Consider the following 18801-nt stretch of genomic DNA (forward strand, 5'->3'; position numbering starts at 1 on the left):
CCAATCTTCTTCACCAAAAAAATAAAAATTAAAAAAAGGTCGTTGTGGGGTCAGCACGATGGCGGCGGGGTGGCAGAGCATTGACCGGTGCCTGCACCAGGCCGTGGGCTCTCTGTGCCCTGTCTGTCCTGCAGGGAAGGTGTTGAAACCCTTCTGTGGCTTGGCGGTTTGAGGTGTGTAGGGGCACAAGCAGCTGAGCGCTGCTCCTGCACCAGCCATCCTGCCCTCATCCTGGCCCTCTTCCTGGCTGGTGGCATGTGGCCTGGAGGCAGCAGTGTGCCAGGCCTGCGCGGGAGGGTGAGGGCCGAGGAGAGAGACGGGCTGGGACTTAATGGCAGCTGCTCCCTGGTAGTCTTGGGACCTCAGTTTCTCATCTGCAACACGGAAATTATGTGCAACCTTCCTTTCCCCTCCCACATTTCTTACAGGACAAGAATTGTGTGGTGGGCATCTCGACACACCTGTGGCCCGGAAGCTGCCAGCTGCCACCACTTGCACTTTTTTGTTTTCTTGCAGCCACTGTGTAGTCATGACTCAGAGCAAGGGCTTCAGAGTTCAGGTCCAGACCTGGGCCCCATCTTCCCCTCTGCTGGCACAGGCGAGGCCCTGAGCACATCGCCTGTCACAGCGCAGGCGCCAGGTGAGAGTATGTCTGCACGTCCCCTGCACGGCCTCTGCAAACCTCCCGGAAGCTCCAGGAAGTGTCAACGTTTCTAATTGTGATTTTTCTTTCTCTGCTAAGCCTCTGAGTTTTGAGGAAAAAATCTTTGAGACTAAAGTGAATGTGTACAGACAGGAGGTGTCTCAGGCAGCACGTGGGAGTCCGAGGAAGCGCCCTGGAAGGGACCGCCGGGAGGAATGAACCTGCATTTGGCCAGCTGGTGGGGTCCACGGGAGCACTGGAGGGAGGCTCTTCGGGAGAAGCGTGTGGCGCTCGCTCAGACGGCCCAGGATGTTCGCTGTCAGCAGCGCCGCTGTTCCATGGTTGGAATGGCACAGTGGGCGTTTACGCACAGCGGGAGGAGTTTCTTGTGTGGCCGGTTGGCAGGCCCACGAGTGAGCACGGGGCCAGCAGGGGGCTTTCAGACCGTGCTCACTGGGGCCTCCCCGGCATGGGCTCCAGAGGGCTCTAGACTCCGCGAGCCTGCAGCCAGAGGATCCCAGCTCCACGCAGGTGGGCGGCGGTGCAGCGTCAGGGCCCTGAAGAAAGTCTCAGAGACCAGACAGACCACACGGTTAGACCTTGAGGTTCAGTTCCCGAGAGTGAAGACGGCAGAGCAGGGTGGCCGCGTCTCTGTCACCGACTGCTGCCGAGTCATCGCTGGTAACGGGATGTCCCCACGGTGCGCCTCACAGCATGTTCTCTGTGGTGCAGGGCCAGGGTCACACTCAGTGCCCAGGGAGCACACGCAGGTGTCAGGGTGACAGCGTGCCCGGAACCTGCCACGTTTAGTGATCCCCGCAGCCTCAGGGCCAAGCTCGGGATAGACTGGTGCTAACAGGCGGGGCAGACCTCCCAGCACGTCTGGGAGTCACGTGCAAGGTGTGGGTGAGAGATGAGACCGACTGCCAGTGTCTGGGGTCAGCGCCCGTCCTGGCTTCTACTGTGGCTCCTGTGCAAACGTGCCCACTAACAACATTTGCGTCTTGTACCTAAGCCATTTAAATATAACACTCCCAGCAGGTGTAGGTACCTGTTGGACAGTATATCTAGTGTCGTGGCTTTTGTCTTGTTTCTCATCTTGTTTTAATTATAAGATGACACCTGTTCATTCAAGCCCCGAGACTGAGAGAATGGCAGGCGAGTCCCCTCATGCCGGCCACTGCAGGTATCTGGTCATGGCCCAGCTCACAGGTGCATCCACCCAGCCTCCATGCCCAGGCTGGCTCCATCACGCCTGTTTCTCTTTGGCAGCACAGCATCGTCCAGACCGTGTCTCATTTTTCAGAACCCCTGCTTGCTTCATTTGCTTTGATTTTCATGAAAATAGGGTCTGTAACTTACCTGCTTGGTCGTGAACTCTTCCCGTGGCCCACGTGGGCCGCACGTGAGGACTGAGCCGGTTGCGCTTGGTCTTCCCACTCAGCAAAGGTACGTGGAGTCCCTGTTCCCCATCTCGAGCAGCGAGACAGCGCTGTCACCAGACCCTGTCCTCAGCGCCTACGATGGGCTGAGAAAGGGCAGGTGGAGGCCCAGCTGGAGAGGGATTTTGGGCTGTGGCCCCAGCCAGTCACCACTGCCCTAAAGCCCCTGGCCCAGGAAAGGCGGATGGGGTTCTGGGGGAGTCAGAGAGGGCAGGGGCCAGTCGTCGTGCCTTGGGGTCTGGGCAGGGCCCGGGCAGATGGCCCTGGAGAGGGAGGCTCAGCCTGGAGGGCAGGCTTCAGGGATCTGGAGGGTCTGTCCAAGGACAGCGGAGTCCCAGGAGCCCTGGTGCAGGACAGGGCTGCAGGAGCAGGACTGAGAGGCGCCGTGGAGGGAGGCCTGTGCACTGCCCCCAGCCCGGAGATGGTGGGAGAGTAGGGGAGACCGGCCAAGGGCAAGGTGAGGGGGAGGCGGGCGGGGCTGCAGACTGGGCCTGGCGGCCTCTCCGGCAGCAGGAGACGCTGACTTGTGCCGGAGAAAACCGCTGGCTCCCCAAGCAAGAGGCCGCCCTCCCTGCGCAGCCCGGCCCCTGGAGCCCCTGCACACATGCAGCCACCCAGTGCCATCTGGGCCATGGTGGCGGGACTGTCCAGGCCGTCCCCATGTGGGCGCCTCGGGCAGATGCACGAAGAGGCCATTTGTTTCCTTGAACTCCTCAGTTTTAGGGATGGCTTTCAGTATAATTCTGTTTATAATTGCATTATGTATTTATGTGGTTTTAAAGTCAAATCTACCCAAAAAGAAATCTTCAAAGAGGCCCAGCATCGGCCCGCCCACCCCACACTCCCCAGGACTGACGATTGTAAGCAGGGATGCATTCCGGCCCCTTTTTCTTAGAGGAAGACGTGGTGCCCGAAACTCCCTGCATGTGGGACCAGTCCTCACGGGTGCACAGGCCTCGCGAGTCCTCGTGCCTGGGACGACCTCACGGGCAGTAAGCGCTCTGCCCAGTGTTCCGCGTACCCACCGTCATCAAAGTGTTTCGTAGGCCTCTTCATGGAAGAAGCCAGCACCCTGCAGAGCCTCCTGGCCGTCAAAGATGTCGGCCCTTCTCATGCAGCCTCGTCTAAGGGACAAAGATGAGGCCATCTGGCAGAAACTTCACTTTTAGCCGTAACATTTCCGTGGACAAATAGGCCGAGTTGGGTATTAATTTACAGTTGCTGGATGTATTTTCAAAAGTGAAAGGGCGTCCAACAGCAGTATTTCCCAGCAACTCAGTGACCTGCCGACAGCCCCCAGGAGCCGGGGACCGGGCCCTCCACGGCCTCCCACCCACCAGCTAGAGCAGTGAGTCTTATCAGAAGAAGAATCTGGAAAGCCCCCAGGATTGACAGGAAGACTGAGGAGGGGCTGAGCTCAGGAAGGAGGCAAGCATGAAGGAGGCAGGTCTGGGTCTTGCAGCCGCCATTGCTGACCCCTCACACAGGACGCCCTGCTGCGCGGTGCCTGGCCCTCCCGGCAGTGTCTGCCAGGCCCCTCAGCCCCAAGACCTCACCCAGACTCCCCAGTGGAGCCGGAGCTCAGCCGGGCAGCCAGAAGAGCAGGGCCCACTGCCCAGGCACACGCATGTGGCCGCTCAGAGAGCACAAAGGTCCTTTCACGCCCCCGCAGTTGTGAAGCGAAGGGAGGTTTTGAATGAGTTTTCTTTTCAGACTAAGAGGAAATTCCTAAAATTCTTAGGTGGTAAATCCGAGTCTGCACACCCACTTTGTGTCGTGCTTGAGGGAGCCGCAGAGTCAGGACCCGCGTGGTGGGAAGAGGGGGTGGGGTGTTCCCTGCTCCCCATCTGTGCCTCCTCTCGGGACCCCCAGGTCCCAGGTCCCAGGGGTTCTGGCTGGTAGCAGGAGGCAGCCAGCAGGTTGGGTCCTGCAGCCTGAAGGCCCACAGCCCTCCTGGCAGAGCCCAGTGGACACAGGACCCGCCTGGTGCCTCCCTCGGCTGGGGAACCACACCTGCGTGTCCCACCAGGCTCTGCACTCGAGGTCCCTCCCGCGATCTGTGCAAGTCAGTGCCCAGATCGCAGAAGAGGGGCAGCCAGCCGGCAGACGCGCTCCCAGGCTTAGCCGCAAGCTCTGTGTCATGGAAGCCACACGCCCCCATGAGAGGGACTCGACCATCGCACAGGACAAGCCCGGCCCATCTGACCTCCCCAGACATTCTCGGCCTGGATGCCCAGCCCTGCACCCCGGGTCTGCTGAGGTTCAGTCTGCCGAGCCCTTCTGCTGAAAGGGGGCCTTAACTTTCAATTTGGAAGGAATCTCACAGAGAAGTAAGGAGTGAGGTTGCCATGAGAACACACCACGCTTTATTCAATTTGCCCGTTGTTGGCGGTTGCCGTGGGCTTGCACGTGGGCTGCACACACACACTCACACGTGCTTGCACACTTTCCACACCACAACTGCGGGCTTTGACATGCCTTCAGTGTGCAGGCCTGTTTTCCAGTGAACTAGTTCTCATTCTGGCTTCGTCTGATGTTTGCTGTGGCCAGTGCAGGCCTTACAGACACAAAACCACATACATGCCCTTCCAGGCACTGCCAGTCAAACACAGGAGGTCCAGTGCCCCTCACTGGTGACGTTCGTTTTTTAAATACGACATCTGCAGATGTGTGGACGGCGTGAGGCGCCACCTCTGCGTGCTGGCCGACCTGTCTCCGTCCCTCTAGTTCATCCCCGGGGACGTAACTGAGATCCAGTAAAACTCCGTCTGGACGTCCTGACACTTTGGTGCAGACGTGCACTCGCCACAGTCCACGCCGGGCCCCAGAAGAGGCCGTGGGAGCCACCCTGGGAGGTCAGCCAAGGGTGCTCTGAGCTCCCAGCAGAGAAGAACTTTCACTCTTCAACTTCCACCTGCCGCAGAGTGATACTTTGTAAATACAATAGAAAAAAATTACTAGGAAATGGAATTTTAAAAGATAAAAAACACAAGCTCCTTTCTTTCTTACTACATCCAACAGATGCAGTTACCTGACAGCCTTGGACAGAAGTTTCTAAGATCACCCGCCCACGCCCTCCATGTGTGTCTCCAGGCACCGGTCACCAGCAGCCCACAGATGAGCAAGGCCCCACGCCAGGCGGCCCCAACAGAGAGCTGACTGCACTTAGGAAAGCAGAGGACAGAATGGGACCTGTTGCCACCCTTCCAGAAGGGCTGGAAAGTCAGAGTGTCCTGAGGATTGGGGAGCTGGGCTGGCCCACGGCGAAGGGAGTGGGAGGTCTGAGCATTCACCCAGCTCTTGGGCCTTGGGAAGGACGGAGGCCCCGGCAATGCCCACGGCAACCAGCCTAGGCGTTGCTGCAGGAGATGTGCCCTTGGGAGGCTTTGCAAACACCAGGAAGCAGTGAACATGTTCGAATTAGGTCCACATGTCTCCACAGGACCAAACCTGCAGGTGCAAAGCCACATGCACGTGGGTTTCAAAGCCGGACGTTAAGCACAGAGACAGCCAGGCTGGCACACGGGGGCAGGAGGGAGACACGACCCGCACCTGCCACCCGTGTGTCTCCAGGAGACAAAACAGCAAACACGGCAAATTACGAACACCGCCAAACCTGGGTGCAGACCCAGGGACACTCAGGAAACACAGGCGTCCCCCAGAGATGGCGTGGGCTCGGCTCCAGACCGCCACAGTGCAGCAAGCCGCACAAGTGCTGTGGCTTCCCCGTGTATGTGGGAGCTGTGTTTACACTGTGCAGTAGTCCTTCCAGTGTGCAACAGCACTGTGTCTAAAAAGACAGTGTAGACGTCTGAGTTTGAAAATGCTTTATTGCTAAGAAGTGCTGACCGTCGTCTGAGCCTTCAGCAAGTCACAATCTTTTGCTGGTGGAGGGTCTTGTAGAAAAACAGTATCTGCAAAGCGCAATAATGTGAGGTACACCTTTTTATTTCAGAATAAAAAATCAAAGGATGCTGAATAAAATATTTAGCACGAGTTCTTATCTGTTGCACCCTAGAAATCTGTACGCCACGTTGTTCACTATGTTGTACAAACATGCCAGTTAAGTGTTAAGGTCTCCAGGGGCTTGGAGAGGGGCAGAGGGCAGGATGCTAATTGGGTGGGTTTGTGTCTGGGATACTGAAAAGGTTTGAGAGAGAGGTGATGGCTGCACAACAGTGTGAATGTCCTTAATGCTGCTGAATTGTCTACTTTAAAATGGTAAGCTTTGTGATATGTGTATTGGCACACCAAAATTCAACTTAAAGATGTCCACGTGTAGAAACACCTTTTAAAACATTTTGTGTAACATATCAACATAAAACGTTGGCTCCGAGGCTGTGCTTTTTGGAGTCAGGACACTCATCTTGTGGTGGGACAGCCGTAAATGGGGAGGAGAGGCTGGCCAGGGACAGGTGAGCTAGCCTGTGCAGGAGCGAGTGAGTGGGGTGGGGCCACTGCCTCCCGGAGCCCGCCTGGTTTGCAGAGTGCCCCAGGCTGGTTTGGAGAAACTCCAGGAGCCCTTGGCTGCTCTGCCGCCCAGTGTCCCCACACCTCTGTCCCATGCCCACCTCTTTGGTGCCTGGTCTCCAGGAGGCAGGCCCAAGGAGGCGGGGAGTGTGGGCAGTGGGGGCCAAGGCCAAGGAGGTGGACGGCCAGCCTGCTACAGTAGGGGAGGCCCACGAGGATGAGGGTGAGGCACGCGCCCTGAGCCGGCACTCGTGTCTGCTCTTTCCTGTCCTGTGGCCGGTGGTGTCCACAGGCAGGTGACCGCAGCAGGGCGACAGCCTGCCCCAGCGTGGCTGCTCTTAGGAAATGCAGGGTGAGCGAGCTGGACATGTGCAAACCACACATCTGCCCTTAACCTCTTCTGGGAATTTTTCACATGGTTCCTCTGTTTCTTCTCAAAACCTAGTTTATTACCTAATTTATTTCACTGGAAATAGCAACGAGCAACTTAGGATGACGCCCACAGGGCTGTGGTCTGTGGTCACTTCCCGTGGTCTGCTCTGCTGCTGGTTCATGGTGCGTGTCCATGAATACGTTGAAAATTTGGCTTCACACACAAGACACGTTGTTGCTGCAGAGGCAAACATCCCTGAATCCCAGTGGCTTCCTGCCCTCGGTCACGGGGCCCTGCCCTGTCGCCTCCTCCCGGCCAGGCTGGCAGGCCTGTGCCTGGTTAGCACCCCAGCCCCATCCCAGCTCACACAAGCCTGGCGGCAGACAGGCGGCTCCCACCTCTTCTAGGAAGGACCCCTTGCCCACAGCACTGGGGGTCCCGCAGGAGCCGCCTGGCACGTGTGAGCACTGGCAGAGCAATCAGAAATCAGGGTGAAGCGGCTTCTGTCCTTCACAGAGAGGTTTGCTCAGGGGGCTGCAGGATCCATGTGTCGCCAGTGGCCACTGCTCTGCCTGCTGCCTCGTGGGGGACACAGCTGGCTGTACCCACAGCCCTGGAGATGGGTACTGGGCATGGGCTGTAGCTGGGGACAGGCTGCAGAGCCGCCTCGGCTGGCGGGGGGTGCTGGCTGCAGGTCTAGCATGCTCAGGGTGGGCACGGGGCGGGTAGAAGCCACTGGACCAGCCTGGCAGATTCCAGAGGCAGCAGCAGATGCCCTGCAAAGCTGCCAGTGGGATGAGGTGTGGTCTGAGGAGTAGGCATTCCTCTTCTTCCCAAATGCAGTGTATTTCAATCGTCATTAGCTTTATTTGGAAAATTGCTTTCAGAAGAACCTGCCTGACCTCAAGAACAGAGAACACACTCAGTGGTGTGTTTTTTGCTCAGCAGAGATATGCCTGGCAGCCACACCAGAGGCCTCCCTGTAAGACTCAGTAAATCGGGCTCTCCAGCACCACCCCGAGCGAGAACACCTGGGACCCGTTAGGGTGGTGGTCTCCAGTGTCCCTCCCCGGCCTTCGTGGAGGACATGCAGCCCCAAAGCAGGTGGGCCTTGCCCCTCCTGAGGATGGGGACCAAGCCCTCTGGGCTGCAGGTGGAGCCAGCCAGGTACAGCTCTGTGTCCTACAGGCGTGGGCAACAAGCCGCCTGCCCTATGGCAGCAGCAGACACGCCCCCGGCGGGGACAGGCATGGAGGAGGGTGACCACAGACTTGGGGCACAGCCGTGCCCTGGGGACTCGGGTACCCCCCATGGTCTCTCCCAGAGCCGCCCACTCCTGGCTGAGGTGTGGATGGCACCTGGCCCCCTGGAAGCTGGCCCAAGCCTCACTCCAGGGCGGCAGGGAGTGCTCTGCGCCTGACCTCGCCTGTCACTCTGGCTGCAGGGCCTGGCTGTGTCCTGGGAGGACGGTTGTGGGTGGGAAGGTGGGCCTCCTGTGGCCCGCAGGGGACGCTGGAGCTCAGGTGCCTGTCCCTCCATGGCCGGGGGATCGGAGTGGGTGCTTGGGGCCTCGGAGGAGCATCTTCCTGCAGGAGAGAAGTCACACAGCTGCAGAAGCCTGTGGGGGAGGGGGTTGGAAGAGCTGGGCAGCTGGAGCTCTGGACCCTTAGAAACCTAGTGGATCCATTTTCAGGAAATGTTTTTTCTCCCATCATAGAAACGCTGAAATGTGACCTCGAGTCCACAGGGAAGGCTGTCTGCAGTCCAGGCCTGGGCACCTCGGCCGCCTTCAGGGGGAATCGAGGGGCTTAGGGGACACTCGAGGACACAGAACTCAGGCTAGAGAAGCCGGGCTTCGTCCAGCGTAGCCCTCGGACCAGGCAGGAGACCAAGGGGCCCGATGACGGAGCCGACAGGCCAGGCAGAGGCAGGAGCTGCCCCACCGGCCCCCACTCTGCTCTCCACGCCCGCTTGGGCGGAGGGGCCGGGCTGGGGACTGACCTGCCAGTCAGCGTGTTGCCCAGCCAGGGGTTGCGTCACTGGGTGACTCGAGCCCCCGCAGAGGGTCAGGCTGACTCAGGAGGGTGAGGAGTGACTGAGTCACCGTGGACGCCAGCGTCCTTGGAGGAGCCCAGACACGGACTGGCGCCTGGACCCAGCCCTCAGCCAGACCGGGCTGGCCGCTCAGCGCCCCGGCTGGCCAGCTAGGGGCACGAGAGGCCTGGCCACAGGCACTTTGGCTTCAGACAGCCAGGCCAGTCTGCTCTCCGGGCTCCTGGAGTTGGCAGGACCTGGGGTGGTAGGTGCAGTCCTTGGGCTGCAGAGTCCGGGAAACTGAGGCCCAGAGCCCCTCTGAGCCCCCCACCACGTTCTGAGTAAGGGTAGAGCCCTACCCCCGGGCAACCTGCCCTCCCGGTGAGGCTCCCCATTGCCCTCAATGTCCAGATGGCATGGGCCTGCAGGGTGTGCCGGCCTCCCCTAGCCCCTCAGGACACACCCCAGCCTGACACGCCGCGTGTGGATGGGCCTGCACGTGTCACTCTGTCCTGGCATCCCGCTGACACCTTCCCTGGCCAATTCTGCACCTCCAGGACCCTCTCAGGCAAACCCCACCCACTGCTGGGCTCCTGGCTGGCTGGAGGAACGGACGTGTGCGTGTGTGTGTGTGCGTGTGCAGGTAAGCACGTGTGTGTGAGTCTGGGGAGCAAGGGAGGGAGGACGGTGTGTGCACATGTGTGCGTGTGCAGGTATGTAGTGTGGGGAGGAGGGAGGGAGGACGGGTGTGCACATGTGTGCGTGTGCAGGTATGTAGTGTGGGGAGGAGGGAGGGAGGACGGGTGTGCACATGTGTGCGTGTGCAGGTATGTAGTGTGGGGAGGAGGGAGGGAGGACGGGTGTGCACATGTGTGCGTGTGCAGGTATGTAGTGTGGGGAGGAGGGAGGGAGGACGGGTGTGCACATGTGTGCGTGTGCAGGTATGTAGTGTGGGGAGGGAGGGAAGCATCTGCTGGCCCGCAGGGAGCACTCGCTTGCTCCTCAGCCCCGGGCCACGTTGGGGTTGCTGTGTTTCTGGCACCAGGTGACCCGGTGCTGACTCGGGGTTCAGGCTTGGGGAGCATGGCCTGTGCATGTGAGCAGGACCCCGGGCGAGGGCCACCGGCGCCCACCAAGCCTGGAGTGCTGGGTCCCTCGTCTCCCTGCGGGCAGGCAGCTGGGGCCTGCCACGTGCGCTCGTCCCCAGAGCTGCTTGCGCACAAGGCACTCCTCCTCTCCCCTCCTCTCCTCTCCTCTCCTCTCGTTTCCACCTTCACGGCTTCTGGTTTCTGCGTTTTTAAATCTTAGACGGAAACTTGGCAGAAAAACCATTCGCCTCAGGACTTTTCTGAGCCAAGGCCCCTGGCGGGTAATTGAGGCGGGGCACGTTGGAGGACAGCGTCCGTCTGTGCTGAGGCCTGTCCTTGGCGATGTCCAGCCTGGAGCCCCGCGGGCCCTCGCCGGCATCCGGGCAGCACGGGGAGAGGTGCATCCCGTGGACTCGTGCACGCTTCCTGAGTGTCAGTCAGGTGGGGCCTCTGCCCCTCGTGAGGACGACAAGAGTGGGTTCCTGGCGCACGACCCCCAGGCTGGGGTCACCGTGAGGCCCCTTTGGTGGTCCCCCACCCTCAGGAAGGGCTGGGGTCACCATGGCTTCTAGAATCCTCCATAAGGTCATGACCTTCACAGGAGACATTGGACAAGAACAGATTTAAAAGGAAGGAACGTCAACTGCCCCCAGGGCTGCGGACGGCCTCAGCTGTCTGTGAAGTGGGCAAGCACCCGGCCTTCCGGAACTATCTCAGGCTCCCACCTCCGAGGAGCCTCTGCTGGGAGCCAGCGTCTCCTGTCCACCCTCACCCGCCAGGCAGCACTCTACACACGGCGCGGCCAGTGGGCGGAGGAGGGGAGGCGCCAGCCTCCCCGTCCTGCGCGAGTCCCGTCCTTGGAAGCATTTCCAGATGTTTTTGGCATCATACAGAGGCTCCCGTGGACGGGCATGCAGCCGGGGCCAGTGGGGTCCTGGCTTACCCAGCGGGCACTTTTGTCACCTGCGTGTCAACTGCATTGAGAGCTCCGCTGCCTTCCAAAGAAAACCGGCCAGCCAAGGGGCCCTCACCCCGGCCGGGGCGCCTGGCGTGGGGACACACCGGGACCAGGACAGCAGGCTTCTGCCCCCTGCAGCCCCCCAGGGACACAGGGCCACCCAAGAGCCGTGCCGGGGCCGCAGACACAGGAGCCTCCAGAACCCGAGTCCTCCCTGGAGACCAGGTCCCTGCCGTGCGAGGGGTGCTGGCAGCCTGACCCTGACCCTGACCCTGAGTGTGTGGGAGGCGGAAGCACACCCAGACTTACACGGTGTACACACACACAGCATGGACACATGTGCACACCCAGCCTCTCCACACATGACTGCAGCCTGACTGACAGTCCCGAGGGGCCCCGGAGTGACCTGCCCCTGAGACCCCCAGTCCTGGGTTTGCACCGGTTCCTCCCTTCCTGCTGGGACGTCCAGGCTGTGGACGAGTGTACAACATACGCACAGGCCACAGGGCAGCACCAGAAGACAGTGGCTCCAATGGGCAGGGCTCCCCAACCTTGGTGTTTGGGTGCAGCCCCATGGGAGCTGTGGGGAACTGGAATTGCCTGCCTCCACGCCCTGCCCGATACTGGACAGTGAGTGATCACTTGGGACAGAGGGCCCTTCCGTGACATCTCCCTCCTACTCCGGGCCACGGCGGCCTCAGTTTCCCCACCTCCCTCCTCTGAGCCTGCACCCCGAGTGCCCATCCCAGTGCTAGGGGCCTGACACCCCTTGGCCAGGCCAACAGAAGTGTCCCCCCAGATCTGCAGGTCAGCCCTGCCTGCCTGGCCCTCGCGGCCTCCCTTGGCCCCAGGCTGTCTCTCCAGCTGGGCCGGGCGCCCACCCTCAGCAAGGCCGGCAGAAACAACCAAGTTCTCTCAGTGAGCAGTCGTCAGGAAACTGGATATATTTGCAATTTTGTAAAAGCTCAGAGCCAACATTCAAAATGGGGCTGTTTTTCCAGTGGAAACTGTAACGTGAGCCCAGAGCTGCACTCGCCCGCCCGCCACAGAGACGCTCAACGCCCCCTCCAGCGTGAGGCCGGCACCCTGGCTCAGGGGCCACACCAGGCCAGCTCCCGCACCCCCCAGAGTGGTCCCACCGCAGGGCCTCCCCTCCCCGGCACTCTCCTGGAGCCCCCACTAACACCCAGGCCCATGCCGGGAACGTGTGCAGAGGACAAGGCCGGGGGCAGCTGTCCAGGCCCAGCTGGACACAAGGGCCAGGATGAGGCTCTGAGGAGCCCCTGCCGAAGCCTCCGGCCGGGCCCCAGGTGCAGTTCTGCTAAGCTCACCCAGCACCAGAGCTTGGGCTCAAACCCTGAGCGGCGCGTGGATCCAGCCTTCATCCAGACAGCGCCAGTCACCCAGCGCCCCCCGCAGGCCGGCTGGGGGCACGAGAGGCCTGGCCATAGGCATCTGGGTGTCAGACGGCTAGGCAAGGCTGCCCTACAGCCTCCGCGGGGAGCCCAGGCCCCGGCGGGTGCCATCTCCTCCAAGGGTGCCCTCCGGGCCCAGACACCCTGGACCACGGCAGGCCTCCAGGCTGCACACTCGGGAGAGTGGTTGTTCTTGGTCACCCTCCTGGGGGCCGCAGGTGGCTGCAACACTCCTGCCGGGGCTGGGGCCCACCTGCAACTCCTCGTCTGCCTTGGAAGAGCCACCAGCCGCACCTTACGTCGGCTTAAGCAATGAAACCATCAGACAACGGTGTTGACTTTGCAGCTCAGGGAGCTTCCGGAAGGCAGGCCGGCGAGCTCTGCAGATGTGTGTGGAAGGAGGTGGACGCACCGTGGCCCTTCAAAGCCTCGTGGCTGCGCTGGCACTGGACAGGTTCTCAGAGCATGTCCCCAGGACGGTGCCGGTGGGCCGCCCTCACTGACAGTCACTTAGGGACCTGGGCCCCAAGGGAACAGGTAGGGCCCCTGCCTGCTGTGCCCAACACCCCACTGGGGGCCGCTGAGCCCGGGCCCTTGATGTGGATGTGTCCTAGAGGACAGAACCACGGGCGGGCACACCCCAGCATTGCGCACTGGTCCCTGGGGTCCCTGGGACTGAGAGAAACCACAGCAGCCCCGTCTGGGCCCCTTCTTGGCCCTGCTTCCCCACCTCCTAGAAGGACAGGGACAAGCCACAGTCTGCGCCCCAAGGCCAGAAGGGCCGCCCCAGAGGTGGGCGCCCCCTCAGATGCCCCACCTGAGCTGAGGGCCCCCTGCCAGGCCCTGTGGCCCCCCTCTGGGCCAGAGGGACACGGGGCTGGTCCAGCAGTGGCAAGTGATCGTCTCACCACCTCACACAGGGGCCTGGGGCCACACTCCAGCACCCCTGCCTCCAGGTGACCCTGGTGACAGCAGGGCTGTGCAGGGCGCCTCCCACAGGGCAGGCCGGTGTCTCTGCTGCCCACCCGCCATCCGCACGTTTTCTCGGCAATATTTTCAGTCCCATTGCTTGAAAGTGTGTTACTCTGCACGGTCCGTTCCCACCAGAGGGAAATCTGTCACTCCCCTACCTCGCTGGGGCGGCAGGAGAGCAGAGCAGAGCAGGATGGGCTGTGGGACCAGCCAGGGAAGGAGTGTCCTCTGGAATGGGGTTATGCTCCTTTACCCCAAGTGTGTGGCAACCCGTCTTCCCGGGCAGGCAGCAGGAGAGGACATCGCTGGGGGAGGCCCGTCTGATGGGAGGGTCAGCCCTGGGCCTGCACCCCTATGGCCTTCTCGGCTGGGCTCTGACAGCTTCCTGGGCAAGCCCCAGGTGCCAGGGCCAAGGGCAGGCCGGGGGCCTCGACTGGGTGGGCACTCAGTGCCTCAGTTCTAGCTGCCATTTGCAGAGCCCAGGCCTGCTCCCCTCTGCCTCCCGGGAAGGCATCCGCAGGGGCCAGCAGGGAGTCAGGACCCCCAGCCCTTGGACCTGTGCAGCCGAAATACTGTCTAGGGGGTGGCTGTGGTCCAAGGCCTGGGCTGGGGGTGGGGAAGGGGCACCTGGGACCCCGGCCAGTCTGGATGAGCTCCCTGCGGCCAGCAGGAGCTGGTGGGGAGTCCAGCTGACCCAGAAGTTGGGGGAACGAGGCAAGACCAGGAGGCCAGGGGCGCCCCAAAACTGGAGGTGGGGCCCCTTCTCAGGCATGGGGGGGGTGGGCTGTCTCATTTGAGCCCTGCCTGCCCAGGCCCAGCCTCCAGCCTCCCCACAGCAGCTGGCAGTGCCATCCAAGGCCGCGGACTCTTTGTGTGGTCTGTGTGCCCCGGTGAGTGACAGTAGCACAGTCGTTACACACACACACATGTGCACATACGTGTCCCCAGGCCTCAGAGTCTTCTCCTTGCCCTGAGGACACTCACTCTGGTTCAGGGCCCCTGGGCACAGCGGGCCCTGACCCTCAGTCCCCACTGCTAGGTGGCTGAGACTGGCCCCACGGCAGTGGACTCAAGTCTGGCCTCCCTGGGGCGGGCACCCAGAAACCCCATGCTGGCCTGTGCGACCCAGTGTGGGAGCCAGCCGTCCGGGGTCCACCTGGCTGAGCCTGGACCTTGGGGATGTGGTGACAGCCACTGCCCCACCCCGGGACAGGCCCTCCTGACCCCCGGGACCTTCCCACTTCTGGGTGGGCTTCAGGCTCCAGGCCATCCCAGAGGGTCCAGCACCCAGACCTGAGCTCCGAGGCTGGGTGCCGTGGCCCTGTGGGGTTTGTCCCTGGGTGCTCCTGCCAGGTGGCCTGAAGGCTGCTGTGACCCAGGTGAGGCCCTAGGCCAGGGCTCTGCATCCCAGACCGGCACCAGGAGAGGCCCCAGGGAGGCCAGCCTGCTAGGTGTCCGGCCGTGGTGGGGATCTGTGCCTGCGAGGATCAACCTGGGCCCCCGGGGCAGTCGGCCCTTCCTGGGAGGCCAAGCATGGTGGCACAACAAAGGGGCTTCAGGGGTCACCTTTCAACCTCAACACAGGCTCAGATGAGGCTAAAATGGACCTCGAAGTGGGGTACCAGGTGGCCACTCAGCCCCACAGTGCGGGCCTCCAAGGGAGACCCCACCGGGCACTCACGAACGAGGCTCCAGGGGTCCTCGGCCCCACAGCTCCTGCCCCAGATCCCACAGGGCTGCGTGGAGTGAAGGAAGGTGTGAGGGAGGGGACAGAAGGGGTCTCCAGCCCCACACGCCCACATGCATGCACTCGTGCACACACATGTACACACGCGGTGCGAGCACATGAGCACGTACACACAGGGGCACACAGGCACGCACAGGTGTACACACACGCACTCAGGTGCACACACTCCTGGCGGTGGTCCTGGGCTGCCCCTGGACGGGACTTGGCAGAGGGGATGGCACTCTGAGGTGGGACCCGCCAGATGGTTGGCCCTTCAGGCCCAACGTCCCCTCCTCCGCTGTTGAGGGGACAAGCTTGGCTGCTGCCAGGATGGATGGCAGCCCCCTTTGGTCACATCTGGGGGCTCTGGGGAGTGGTAAGGAGCAGGGTGGGGCATGGCCCAGCCCCATCCAGCCAGACCCCTGCCCCTCACCATCCACCCTCAGCCGGGGAGGACTCAGGCACTTGTCTGGGGCTGCGGGTGGGAGGCCAGGGGCAGGGGCCATCCTCAGACTGGAGCAGGCGCTGCCCAGGGCTGTCCAGGACCTGTGCCCAGGCCGCAGCCCCCAACAGGCGCCTGAGCAGCCCGGGGCTTGCCAAGGTGGACGGGGGGTGGTGCAGGTAAGGAAGTGGGCATGGGCATCCAGGCCCGTGCCATGGGGACCTGCCGCCCCTCGTGGATGCCGACTTGGCTGGGCCAGGGGGACGCGGTGGGCAGCCTGCCCCTCCCTGGAGCAGACTCTCCAGCCCCTCTGCTGGGCTGGGCCCTGGCGTCTGCCCGGCCCTGGCGGTGAGGACTGCCGGGCGGGTGAGGGCTGCTGGCTGGCGCTCCCCTCATTTCCTCTTGGCCCGCAGGCTCCAGGCCGCGGGAACAAAGGGTGGATTGTGCCTTGCTCTGGGCCTTCTCCCCAGCCGGGTGCTCCCGCCTGGCCCGTGGGCGACGTTCCTGTTTGTAGCCAAGCAGGCCTCCTCTGGCCAACCTGCGAGGGCCCAGTGAGTGGACGGCCGTGGACACCAGCCTCAGACCCGGGAGCCCAGGAGCCTGACCCAGGCTGAGCCGGCCGCTACCCTCCCCAGCGGCCTCCACCCGTCCCGGGGCAGCAACTGGGCCATCTCACTGTGCCTGCTCCACACCTTCCCCTGTACGGACGCTTCCTGTCGCCAGCCCGTGGCGCAGCGCTGTCAGCCCCAGCCCCCACACAGCCTGGCCTCCGTGTCCTGTGACACCCACCACTGCCCGTCCACCCTGCTGGACCAGAAGCAAAGGTCCCCTGATGTCCATCTGTGTCCAGGCCTCCCTGGTCACTGGGCATCTGGGGGTGCCCCATGCTCAGTGTTGGCTTTGGGAGCCAAAGGGGGCCAGACCTCTTGGTTCCCAAGAGACGAGGGAGGAGGCAGAAGGGCCGCAGCCCCAGACATGCTGCCTGGCCACATACCCTGACGTTCTGGGTCCAAGAGCCCTCCTCTCACCAAGCGTGTAATGAGTGCCACTGTGTACAGGTGTGGGCACCAGAACCCCAGCCTCCCTGAGCCCCACATGGGGGACACTTGGCAAGGACAGACTACCCATGGCAAACACCCTCCCATTTGCCAGGTGGGCCCAGGGTCCTGTGGCCACAGAACCCCCAACAGGTGGTCCAATCCCTGGCTGGCCAGACCCCTCCTCAGGACAAACTCCACGGCCTCGCCCAGAACAAGCAGGGCCGGCAGGCCCTCAGAGCAGGGTCGTCAGCCGGAGGAGCCTTGAGCCACTGGGCTCGGGCAGGCAGGGTGTCCAGGGAGCCCGCTCAGCCTGCAGAGTACGGGGCGGGCCCAGTGGAGCCCTCCCTCCCCCTCCTCACCCCAACTGTGGGTTTAGCTCCGGCCGCCACCGTCAAAGGACCTTTGTGGCCCACAAGGGAGCTGGTGCGATTGTCTTGGAGAGGCTCCAGGAACACATGGCAGCGCGGAGGACGGCTTTTGGGAGAAAGTGGGAAAAAAAATAGAGGAAAAAGCTGTGAAGGAAGAAGGAATTTGCCTCTGTGGAGCCTGGTGCCACCCCACCCCACTCCACCCCTCCCGGGCGTGGGTCCAGGCTGAGGTCCTGGGTGATTCTGTGTTCTCTGGGGCCAGGCCTGGGCTCGCCTCCCTTCTATGTGATCACCCAGGGCTTCCATCAGCCCCCGAGCCCACAGATGAGGAGACTGAAGGTCAGAGTGGCTGGGTAACTGCTGGGGGTCTCAGGATGCAGAGAGGTTGCCTGGCCCCAGAGGACTCATGTGTGCACACCGTGGCAGGAGGAGCTGCACGGATCACTGTCCATGCTGCACAGAGCACAAGGACGGTTGAGACTGTGGTCCTGGCTGCCTGCGTTTCCCGGCCAGGAGGGGGTGCGATGGGGACCCCCAGGACTTCTACCTTCCCACCCACACATCGAAGGTCAGAGCCTGGCCAGGCCACTGGAGGTGAGGCCTGCACTTCCCACATGCCAGACGCCAGGCTGCACAGGCAGTCCTCATGGCGGCCGCCGGTGACACCCCACCTCCCAGAGGAGGCTCAGAGGGAGCAGGATGGCAGCGAGTCCCTGAGCCCTCCGCCCCTGCTCACTGGGTCCTGCCTAGAACTGGGGGCCCCGTGTTCTTGAAGGCATAATCCCACCCAAACCAGGTCCCAGGGCATGACGGAAGGGAGGGTCCCAGCCAGGCAGTGGGCGGCTCCAGGGCTGCCCTGGGCCAGGGGACTTCCTAACGGCGGCTGAGATGAGCTGGGGCGGGACAGGTGAGGGGACTAAGGAATGGGGCAGCGGTCCCAGGGGAGAGTCACCTGTCTCTGCAGGGGCCCACGGAGACGGATGGTTTTCCAGGAAGGTCAGGGGTCTGGGTGGACCGGTTGTCCCCACCCTGCACTGTGAGCCTGTGGAGGGGATCAGCACTGGCAGTGGGCATCCACTCTCGCCATGGCCTCCCCACCCAAGTCCACCAGCTGCCTCCCGTCAGGATGGACACTGATGTGGGGGCCACTGCCTGCTAGCAAAGACCCCTGCCGGCTGCCCAGCCTCCTCCCTTTGTCTGGCCTCTGCTGCTCTGCTGCCCTTGCCCCTCCCTGTGGGAGGCCCCAAGACCCCAGAGACCCCCCAGAGACAGACGGAGCCTCCCAGCTTTACCATCCCGGACACCAGGGCCGAGATGCCCCTGGCCGTTCCCCGCTCTCCTGGGCTGTCGTCTCTGAAAGGGTCCTTCCAGGGCCCAGGAGAGGGCGTCACGGGCCACAGGGTAGGAGAACTTGCCTTCCCTGGGACTCTACGCACCCCTGCAACTGTGACCGAGCCCAGGTCCTTGAGGGCCGAGTCAGGCCCACCCCACCCCCACCCATGACTTGGGATAAGGCCAGCGCCCGTCCGCTCCTCCGGCCAGCTGTTGGCAGCTGTCACCACCTGCCGGCCCAGGGCCAGATGCCCAGCGGCTGCTGTCGAGGGAACGGGGGTTGGGTGGGCAGCTGCCTGGGGGCGTGGGAGCCTCACCTGGGATCACCCTGACATCAGGCGTAGTCTCTGCTCAGCCACCTTGGGGGTAGACATCTGGCCTCAGCTGAGGTCCCCTCCCCGGGGTCTCTCACGCGCCCCTCCCCAGGGCTGGGCTGCGGGGTGGTTGGTGAGGCCCCTCAGAACCGCACCACACGTGCTTCTCGGCCGGGCCTCCCTG

At 62.6% G+C, this 18801-nt stretch overlaps 1 long non-coding RNA gene across 1 annotated transcript; it reads right to left on the reverse strand.

Moving 5' to 3' along the window:
- Nucleotides 1-11998: 11998 nt before the first annotated feature.
- LOC139045002 (uncharacterized) lies at nucleotides 11999-18801 on the reverse strand. Its single transcript, XR_011502497.1, has 3 exons — nucleotides 18621-18801; nucleotides 17924-18013; nucleotides 11999-17077 (listed from the first exon to the last, which is right to left on the reverse strand). It is a non-coding gene; the product is annotated as an uncharacterized lncRNA (long non-coding RNA).

Source organism: Equus asinus, chromosome 3, assembly GCF_041296235.1.
Source record: "Equus asinus isolate D_3611 breed Donkey chromosome 3, EquAss-T2T_v2, whole genome shotgun sequence".
Lineage (NCBI taxonomy): Eukaryota > Metazoa > Chordata > Mammalia > Perissodactyla > Equidae > Equus > Equus asinus.